This window comes from Morus notabilis, unplaced genomic scaffold, assembly GCF_000414095.1.
Source record: "Morus notabilis unplaced genomic scaffold, ASM41409v2 Scaffold385, whole genome shotgun sequence".
NCBI lineage: Eukaryota > Viridiplantae > Streptophyta > Magnoliopsida > Rosales > Moraceae > Morus > Morus notabilis.
Genome location: NW_010356863.1, coordinates 50,263 through 60,395, shown reverse-complemented (window position 1 = coordinate 60,395; position 10,133 = coordinate 50,263). Strand labels below are relative to the sequence as shown.

At 39.0% G+C, this 10,133-nt stretch overlaps 1 non-coding gene across 1 annotated transcript; it reads left to right on the top strand.

The window, feature by feature from the left end:
• The first annotated feature begins 8,163 nt into the window (after positions 1-8,163).
• On the top strand, positions 8,164-8,270 carry LOC112090618. The gene has a single exon (XR_002901734.1). It is a non-coding gene; the product is annotated as a small nucleolar RNA R71 (small nucleolar RNA).
• Positions 8,271-10,133: the final 1,863 nt, after the last annotated feature.

Here is a 10,133-nt window from a genome sequence, read left to right as displayed (position 1 = left end):
AGAAAAATTCAGTTTCAGGAACTTTTGCTATTTTCCTTACTTCTAATATTTCTACTCTTTTTCTAACTGGTCATTTACCAAATATTTCAGTTTTCCATAACTAAAATATACCCGTTAAAATTTCTAACTTTTAACTGATATTTCACTATTCACAACTGATATTTATGAATTTTCTCTGTAAAAATATTCGTATTATAACTTTACACTTTTCGGGTGATTTTACCCCGTATATAAAGTTTCTACATAACACTTTCCTAATTACATCAATATTTCTCCTACTTTCTGTTCCGGGAAGAATTATGGTCGCATACTGGACTGTCCGGACTAGACTTAAAATTTTCCCGGTCATTACATTCACCCCTCCTTAAGAAATTTTCGTCCCGAAAATCAGAACAACTGGGGGTACTTTTGTCTGATCTCTTCTTCTACTTCCCAAGTGGCTTCTGCAACATTGTGATTTTTCCACTGCACTTTAACCATTGGGATACTACGACTTCTGAGTTTCCTTTCTTCTCTGGCTAGAATTTGTACTGGTTGTTCCTCATAGGACAAATCTTCATAAACCTGGATAGGTTCATAATATAACACGTGCGATGGATCTGAGATATACTTCCGGAGCATTGCTACATGAAACACACTGTGCACTGAAGCTAACTCTGGCGGTAAAGCTAGTCGGTAAGCTACCTTTCCTATTTTTTCAATGATCTCGAAAGGCCCTTTGTAACGTGGGCTCAGCTTTCGTTTCTTCCTAAAACGCATCACACCCTTCATTGGTGCCACTTTCAGGAATACGGAGTCCCCTATAGAAAATTCCAAGGGTCACCATCGTTTATCTGCATAACTCTTCTGCCGGTCATTTATCTGCATAACTCTTCTATCTTGTGAAGCTGCTTTTCCCGAGTGTCATACCAATGAACTGGGGATCTTCACTTCCTTCCATAAAGTGCTTCATACGGGGCCATGCCGATGGAAGCTTGATAACTGTTATTATACGAGAATTCGATCAATGGCAACTTCATACTCCATGCGCCCTTGAAATCCACTGCGCATGCACGAAGCATATCTTCTAGAGTCTAAATGGTCCTCTCTGACTATCCATCCGTCTGGGGATGAAACACTATGTTATAGCGTAATTCTGACCCCATCGCTTCCTGAACACTTCTCCAAAAATTAGAGGTAAATCGGCTGTCTCTGTCCGACACTATACTAACTGGTACTCCATGTAGCTTTACTACCTTCACCATGTATAACCCAACTAACCTCTCTAAGGAGTAAGTTATCTTGATCGGAATGAAATGCGCTGATTTCGTTAGGCGATCCACGACTACCCAAATGGCATCGTATCCCTCACTGGTTCTCGGAAGTCCGGTCACAAAGTCCATGGCTAAGTGTTCCCACTTCCATTCTGGGATCTCTAGTGGCTGTAAGCTTCTAGCTGGTCTCTGATGTTCTGCTTTGACCTTCTGGCATGTCAAGCAACGACTAACATAGTCAACTATGTCATTCTTCATTCGCCTCCACCAAAAATGTTGTTTCAAATCTTGATACATTTTGGTGGCACCTTGGCGTACGGAATATGGCGTGTTGTGCGCTTCTGCTAGTATCTGCTTCTTGATCCCTTCTTGATCCGGTACACAAATTCTTCTTTAGTACAGGAGAATTCTGTCCTTTGAAAGGCTGAAATTTGACCTTGCATTCTCTACTATCTCCTTTCTGTATCCATCCATAATTGGATCACCTTTTTGAGCTTCTCATATCTCGTCCTGTAGCACAGGCTGCAGCCTCAGAGAAGCTAACTTACTAGAGATTAATTCGAGGTCTAGGAGATTAATCTCTTGTTGAAGCTGCTTGGGCAACAATTCGGTCTCCACTGGAGTCCGTAGTGCTGGATTTCTGCTCAAAGCGTCTGCTACACGATTGGCTTTACCTGGATGGTAAAGGATTTCACAATCGTAGTCCTTCACAAGTTCAAGCCATCATCTTTGTCTCATATTAAGCTCCTTCTACGTGAAGAAGTACTTTAGGCTCTGATGGTCCGTATAAATTTGGCATTGAACCCCATATAGGTAATGCCGCCATAACTTAAGCGCAAAAACTACTGCGGCTAACTCGAGATCATATGTTGGGTAATTACCCTTGTGATCCTTCAGTTGCCGAGATGCGTAAGCAATGACCTTGCCATTTTGCATTAACACGACTCCTAGTCCTATCTTTGAGGCATCACTGTAGATGTCAAATTTTTCTCCCTCTTCTGGGATCGTGAGTACTGGAGCACTAATTAATCTTCTTTTGATTTCTCTGAAACTCTGTTCACATCTGTCTGTTCATTCATACCTTCTATCTTTTCTGGTTAAGGCAGTGAGAGGAGCTGCAAGACGAGCAAATCCCTCCACGAACCTTCTGTAATACCCTGCCAATCCTAGGAAACTTCAAATTTCCGTAACACTCTTTGGAACTGGCCACCTTTCAACCGCTTCAACTTTTGCTGGATCCACGGTGATTCCTTCCTTGGATACTACATGTCTGAGGAAATGGACTTTATCTAACCAGAACTCGCACTTAGAAAACTTTGCATATAGCTGATGTTTCTTCAACGTGTATAGTGCAATCCTCAAATGTTCTGCGTGCTCCTGTGGATCTCATGAGTATATAAGGATGTCATCGATGAAAACAATAACAAACTTATCTAAATGCGCTCTGAAGACTCTGTTCATAAGGTCCATAAACGCCGCTGGGGCATTTGTAAGTCCAAACGGCATCACTGAGAATTCGTAGTGTCCATACCGAGTTCTGAATGCTGTTCTGGAAATGTCTTCTTCTCTAATCTTGAGCTGATGATACCCCGATCGAAGATCTTCAAAAACGTGGTAGCTCCCTTCAACTAGTCGAAGAAGTCATCGATTCGTGGCAATGGGTACTTGTTCTTGATGGTGACTTTGTTGAGCTCTTTATAATCTATGCACACCCGAAGCGTGCCATCCTTCTTTCTGACAAAGAGGACCAGAGCTTCCCATGGCGAGAAACTCGGTCTGAAGAAGCCTTTGTTGGGAATAGTGTCCTACAAGGATAAGATGTAATAGGATATTTGTTATTTAATTAATAAAAGAGTTTATTCATCATTTTATGTGCATATATTTATGAATATTTTATGAATATCAAATGAAAATTCTGTGATTATTTATGTAACCTTAAACATAGTATATAAGTGTTATATACAAGAGGATAGTGTTTAAGGATAATAATAAAAAACATTGTTCATAATGAATTTAATTAAAGTTCAGAATCTTTAATTAAAACATTATTAATACATGTCATTCCCATTTAGAATGGAACGGTGCTATCCACACTGTTAATATGGTGAGATATTGAATGACTGTATTACGCATAATAAGATTATGTGGAATATGGACACAGACACAATATGAATTTCTAATAATTTCCATTCAGCATAGAAATTCTAATTGAGTCTACCGATGGTCATATATAGAATGATCTTAATCCTAAGTTCTTAACAAACTCCTATTTATGGATTTATGTCTTTTGATTTACTCGGTACGGATTTTGAGACCCTGAATCCTATTCCTTGTATTTTGGAGACATTATGAAATAGGTAGCTGGGAATGTTATTATACGAGATGGAATCCATTCCTTCTTGAGAAAGAAGTAGATAAATAATTTTCTTGAGTGTTGATTCGGTACTTGGATTAGTAAGAGCGCTCTGGTTCATGGATGTGTTTTATGAATCACTATTTATTAGAGAATCAACGGTACTTAAGGATGAAGATATAATTAGAGAGGTTAACGAATTCTACCTGATTCTAATTATGAATTATTTATGGAGGATTGATCTATATGTAATGACTATATCAAATGGACACTTCGCAGTTTAGAAGTAATTAATGTCTATAATTTCGAGAGTGCAATTATAAGTTTATAGTGGAGTAACTATTAGAATTAATAGAATTAATTAATTAATTAAAGTGTTTAATTAATTATTAATTTTATTGGAGCTCAGAATTATAGGTCCATTAGTCCCCGCGTCGTCCTTGTAATTCTACCAGACACAAAGGGCAAAATGAGAATTTTAGAATTACGAAATTCTGAAATTAAATACTCGAAAAATAATTAATTGAGAATTAATTATTATTTAAATAATGTGATTATTTAAATTTGAATTTGAATTGTGAACATAATTTAAATTTATCCTTTTGAACTTATTTGATAAGTTGATCAATTTAGAATTCAAATTAATTTAAGTTTGACTTAAATTCGAATTTAAATTTGAATTAAAATTGGACTACAGGATAAAGGATGATTTCTCTTCCTTCCCTATCTGTTTTTTGGCACCACACAGAAGGGAGAAAATCCCTATCATGGCCAGCCGCTAGAGGATAAGGTAGAAGGGATTTTTTGTTCCAAATTCAAATAGGAGATAGAGATTTGATTCTGTTTTGAAGTTTGACTTCTACTCTTTAAATATGAGAATTTAAAAAAAAAAAAACAATATTCAGCCCTGACTTGAATGTGGCCGAATTTCTCAAAAAGGGAAAAGAGAAGGAAAATTTTACTCCTAAAAATTCCACATCGTGCGTGCGTTGGTGTTTGTGGAAAATTTGGGTGTTTAATCAAACCTGTTTTGTCTCACGTGTTCCCACACACACGTCTACGTGGAATCAAGGAATTGACGTGGAAGACTTTGATTTTCTAGACACAAAGCTTGGAGCAAGGACTGTTCGTGGACAAAGAACTCAAGTTATCATTTGAGTTGGCTTCCAGGTATTTTTCCTGATTGAGTTCTTGATATATATAAATTAATGTGATTAATTTATTCGTGCATAAATTAATATAATCTATAGAGTATCTGAAAAGTTTTTTTAAAATTTTTGTTATACACGATCCGCCTCCCCGCCATGCTTCCGCATCCGAATTCAATTTGGCTACCAACAATTGGTATCAGAGCGGTCTATAGATGATATTAATTTATGCTTCGATTATTTGATAATCAGAATTGATATATTAAATATGTGATATTTAATTATGTATGTATGTGATGGGTAGGCACTTGCATTTATGGATATATTTTTTTTTTTTCTAAACCACAAATGAAATGCTCAACACTTTCATGATTGCTCTCAACAATTATATCTTGAAATTCATGCAATGATGTAAACATGCCCATAAATGATTGGTTAAGTGAAGGAGATTTATAAAATGGCTAGGTTAATTTATGTGGGTAATGAAAGAAAACGGGGTCACATAGGCTCAATGGGGGAGACTAGTGGTAAGTTTTCCATAGGTTAGCTATTTAAGGCTCAAATGATCCAAGAAAATGCCTAAATCATTTCTCCGCTAACTAGCTAGCCTAAGATTTCGCCTAAAGTTTCCCTAAGTTGAGTTCTAGAATCCCTAATGTACCATGGACTTGATTAAATGAATAATTTTCCTCTAGGTCCCTAAATGATTAGTGATAAGGTCTTTTCTTGTTAGAATTAGAGAGTTTCATGTTCACCAATTGTCAAGCACACAGAATTCACAAATGACACATTGCACAAAAACTCAGAGAAATTAGGAGATAATGTCATCATTGGTTCATTGATCATTAGGAGTAGAAAAACAACTCACTAAAAATTCTTTTTTTTTTTTTCAAAATGATCAACATAAAATCTAAATTAAACAAACGAAATAAACAAACGAAAACATAATCAAAATAGCAAGTATTGATAGCATCTAGAAGTTCCCCCCACACTTACAAATTACATTGTCCTCAATGTTATTAAAATACAAGCCAACAATGAAAGTGTAAGTGAAGAATACCAGGGAGGCGGGATATGAGTCTCGCCTCCTAAGGGTGGTCCTCATCCATGGTGTACGGAGCTGGTGGTGGCTTAGGCGCGCATCGGCACGCGTCTTCAATCTAGAATGCGCGCTGCGGCACACTGGGATCGCGCTAGTCATGCTCCAACCTGATACACTCCTTCTCTCGAGCCTCTATATATATATATATATATATATTATCAACACTTGCCATACAAGTTGTATTAGAAAAACCTAATAACACCATTATCAACAAAATAAATCAATGATCAACAAATCACACAAAATTAATCTAACAAAAAAATAAAAAAAAAAATTCAAAACAAATAAAGGGGTAGAGACTTGGGTTGCCTCCTAAGAAGCGCTTGATTTAACGTCCCTAGCTGGACATGAACACGACTTCATCCTCCTGGTTCTAGCTCAATGGTACCGAATGAAGACACTCGCTTGATCTTAAATGGTCCAGACCATCTTAACTCCTCTTTTTCGGGGGAGAGCTTCAACTGAGAGTTGAAAAGAAGGACGCGTTGGCCTAGACTGAGATCTTGCCACGAGGTTCGCTGGTCGTGCTTCTTCTTGGCTTTCTTCTTGGCCACCACCTTTTCATTGTTCATCGGGGTGGCAATGACTTCGACCCTCTTAACAACATACTCCCCACCATCATCTTTCTTAGGACAATGTTCATTGCTCGATTTGTTTTTGATTAGGGAATTGGTGGGGCCATTCCCCAAAGAATCTTTCAGCACAACTTCTTGAGTGAACTTGATAAAAGATTTCACTTCCTCCACTCGGTTGCAAGTCGGCTTTTCTTGTGGAGACCTCTTGGGATTTAAGATGTTGAATATGGCTTTCTCCTCATTGACCCTTAAAGTCAAGTTCCCACTGTGCACATCTATTAAAGCCCTTCTGGTAGCTAGGAAAGGCCTCCCAAGGATAATGGGGATATCTCGATCCTGTTCCATGTCCAAAACTACAAAATCAACCGGGAAGATGAACTTATCCCCCTTTACCAATACATCTTCAATGATTCCCCATGGGTAGGTAATGGACCTATCCGCCATTTGCAAGGAGATGGTTGTAGGGGTGACCTCTCCAAGCCCTAGTTTCTGGAAAATCGATAGAGGCATGAGGCTGATGCTAGCTCCAAGATCACACAAGGCCTTCTCGAAGTGAGAATCTCCAATAGTACACGGAATAGTGAAACTCCTAGGATCCTTCAACTTTTGAGGCAATTTCCTTTGAAGGATAGCGCTACACTCTTCCGTTAGCTTGACGGTCTCATAATTCTCCAACCTCCGCTTCTTTGCCATGACATCCTTCATAAACTTGACATAATTAGGCATTTGTTCACGTGCATCCACAAACGGAATGTTGATATGGATCTTCTTGAAAATCTCTAAAAACTTTGAAAATTGAGCATCCATATTCTTTTTCTTCAATCTTTACGGATACGAAAAGGTAGGAGTGATGAGAGGAGGATTATCCGGAAAAGAGATCGACTTAGGCCTTGCACTCTCCTTTGGTTGCTTTGATTCTACTTCTTATTCCTTGGTTTTATCCTCTTGGGGCTTAGGAGCCTCAACTTCTTTCCCACTTCTCAAGGTGACTGTGTTACATTGCTCCTTGGGGTTTTTCACAGTGTCACTAGGAAAGTTCCCAGATGATAGGCTCTTCGTTGAGTCGGGGAGTTGGCCAATCTTTGTTTCCATAGTCTTCATAGTAGCGCTCATGTTTGTGCAATGAGTCTCGATATTATCAAGTCTAGCCTTATCTTTGTTGAACCGCCCCCTGGTTTCTACAATGAACGTGCTCAACAGGTCCTCTATCGACGGCTTGCTCTGAGATAATGGCTGACTATACCCTGGAGGAGGTTGCAATACATTCTTGTTATTGCCATAAGAAAAGTTCTCGTGGTTCCGGAGTCCTGGGTGGTACTGAGTAGGCAGGTTGCTCGGTATGTTATTGCTTCGGTAGTTGAAATTCCTATTGTTCATATACTACACTTGTTCTACAGCACCACCTTCACCTGTGTAAGATGTACTGGCAACCATAGCCGTCTCCTTACTCGATGTGGCTTCCTTTGCGGTCAACTCTGAGATCTTGTTGATCAAAGCTGATATTTGTGCTGAAAGAGTGACCAACGGATCAATCTTATTCATTCCTGCATCCCTCTTCACACTTGACCACTCACTTGGCCATTGAGCATTGTTAGAGGCCATCTCCTCCAATAATAATTCGGCCTCCTCGTAGGTATTGGACAACATCGTCCCACCTGATGTTGCATCTAGAATTGTCCTAGTTCGTCCATTCAAACCATTGTAGAAGATCTAAATTTGGAACCAGTGCTCGTATCCATGCTGCGGGCATTTTATGAGCAACTCCTTGAAACGCTCCCAGGCCTCATAGAGAGGCTCAAAGTCCATCTATCTGAATTGCGCAATCTCGCTCCTCAGATGAGCGGTCTTTGATGGAGCGAAGAAATTGGTTAGAAACTTCTGTGCCAACTCTTCCCACGTGCCAATACTACTGGCTTGAACTGGTTGGAGCGAACCTCTCACCTTGTCCCTAAGTGAGAACGGGAACAGGCACATTCTGATAATGTCCTGGTCCACACCATTCATCTTGATGGTGTCGCAGATCTCCAGGAACATTGCTAGATGCACATTGGGGTCTTCAGACGGTAGCCCCCCATACTGATTCTGCTGAACAATATTTATCAATGCAGGCTTCACTCAAAGTTGTTCGCCTTGATCGGCTGCCTCCTAATGCCAAAATAATTCTCATTCACTACCGGTCTGAAGTAATCCCTCAAAGCCCTCTGCTGGTTGTTGTTGTTACCCTCTACCATGACTCGGTTTCTATTCTAATGTTCCCTTCTTAGTCTCGAAATAGTTCTCTCAATTTCTGGGTCTAAAGGAACAGTCTCCAAGCTGCAGACTCGGCGCATACACTGCAACCAAAAGAATACATGAACGAAATTAAATTAACAAAAGTTAAGTTAATAAAATAAAGATAAAGGTCTAAAAAATCAATCTATTTCACAGAAATATTAGCTTAAATCCTAAATTGCCAATCCCCGGCAATGGCGCCAAAAACTTGTACGCGAAAATACTTTTGCTTAAAATTTAATGTGTCCTCGCAAGTGTACGAATCGCAAAGTAATAATGATCTGAGGATCGAGTATCGTCCACTGGGATTGTTAATTAGGAAGAACTAAGTATCACTCTTTATCTAAACTGATTTTATCTATAATTTAATTTAAATTAAGGGATTTAAACTAAATTAAACAACTAAACTAGACTAAAAAAAATGTAAACAATAGATGCGAAGGTGATTTGGATCGAAGGGATCTCTATATTTAAAATGGGCTAGGGGGGATTCGACTTCACCTAATTATGCTATATTTATCTAAATCCGTCACTTGTCAATGTATTATATTCAATCCTAGATCATGGGTACTAAGATAATCTCACTCCCTCTCTCGACTGCTAAGTGAAATAATATGCTAAATCGATTAAACTAATATCCCTATTAATTTTACCAATTATGCATTCTTTAAGTTAAGTCCATATTCGATCTCCTAAGGTTATACTAGCCTCTCGACTCAATATCTCCTTAGGTTGCATCTCTTAATTCTCAAGTATAAAATTAACTCTCCCGAGCCTAATTTCATACATCTAGGGTCTCTAATCAAATGGGTAATTACATTAGAAATTAAGCACAAGAAACACAAAAGATTGGAATATAAAACATTCAACAAGCAAACAGACTTTCAAAATATAACTTTCATTAAATTAGATCAAACCCCCCTAGTGTGAGGAAATTAGCTATCCATATTCGAAATTAAATCCACAATTACAAAATACCAAAGATCCATAGTTTAAGCAGAAAATTAAACAAACAATTCAAGAAATACAAAGGGAGAAAGTAATGAAGACCTCCTATTGGATAATCTCCTCCAAAGCCTTCAAACTGCCTTGAATCCCCTTGAAAATCTCAGAAATCCTTGGTTACAGCTGCTTTTCTTCAGACCTAGGGCTCCAGCCGTGTCTCTGGTTCAATTCTCCACTCTCTGTGTCCAACCCTCTTCCAGCAACTTTCTTTTTCAAGATAGCCGCGCTGCAGCCCATGGACGTGCACTGCAGCGCGTGTCAATGAGGTCTAGGGTTTTCTAGACGCGCACCTAAGCCCATAGGGATGTGCGCTGCAGCGCGTGTCTCAATTTCCTGGCAGATTCTGGGATGCGCACCTAAGCGCGCCTTGAACTGCGCCTAAGCACGCATCAGGCCGGATGCAGGGCACGCTGCAGCACCTTTTGG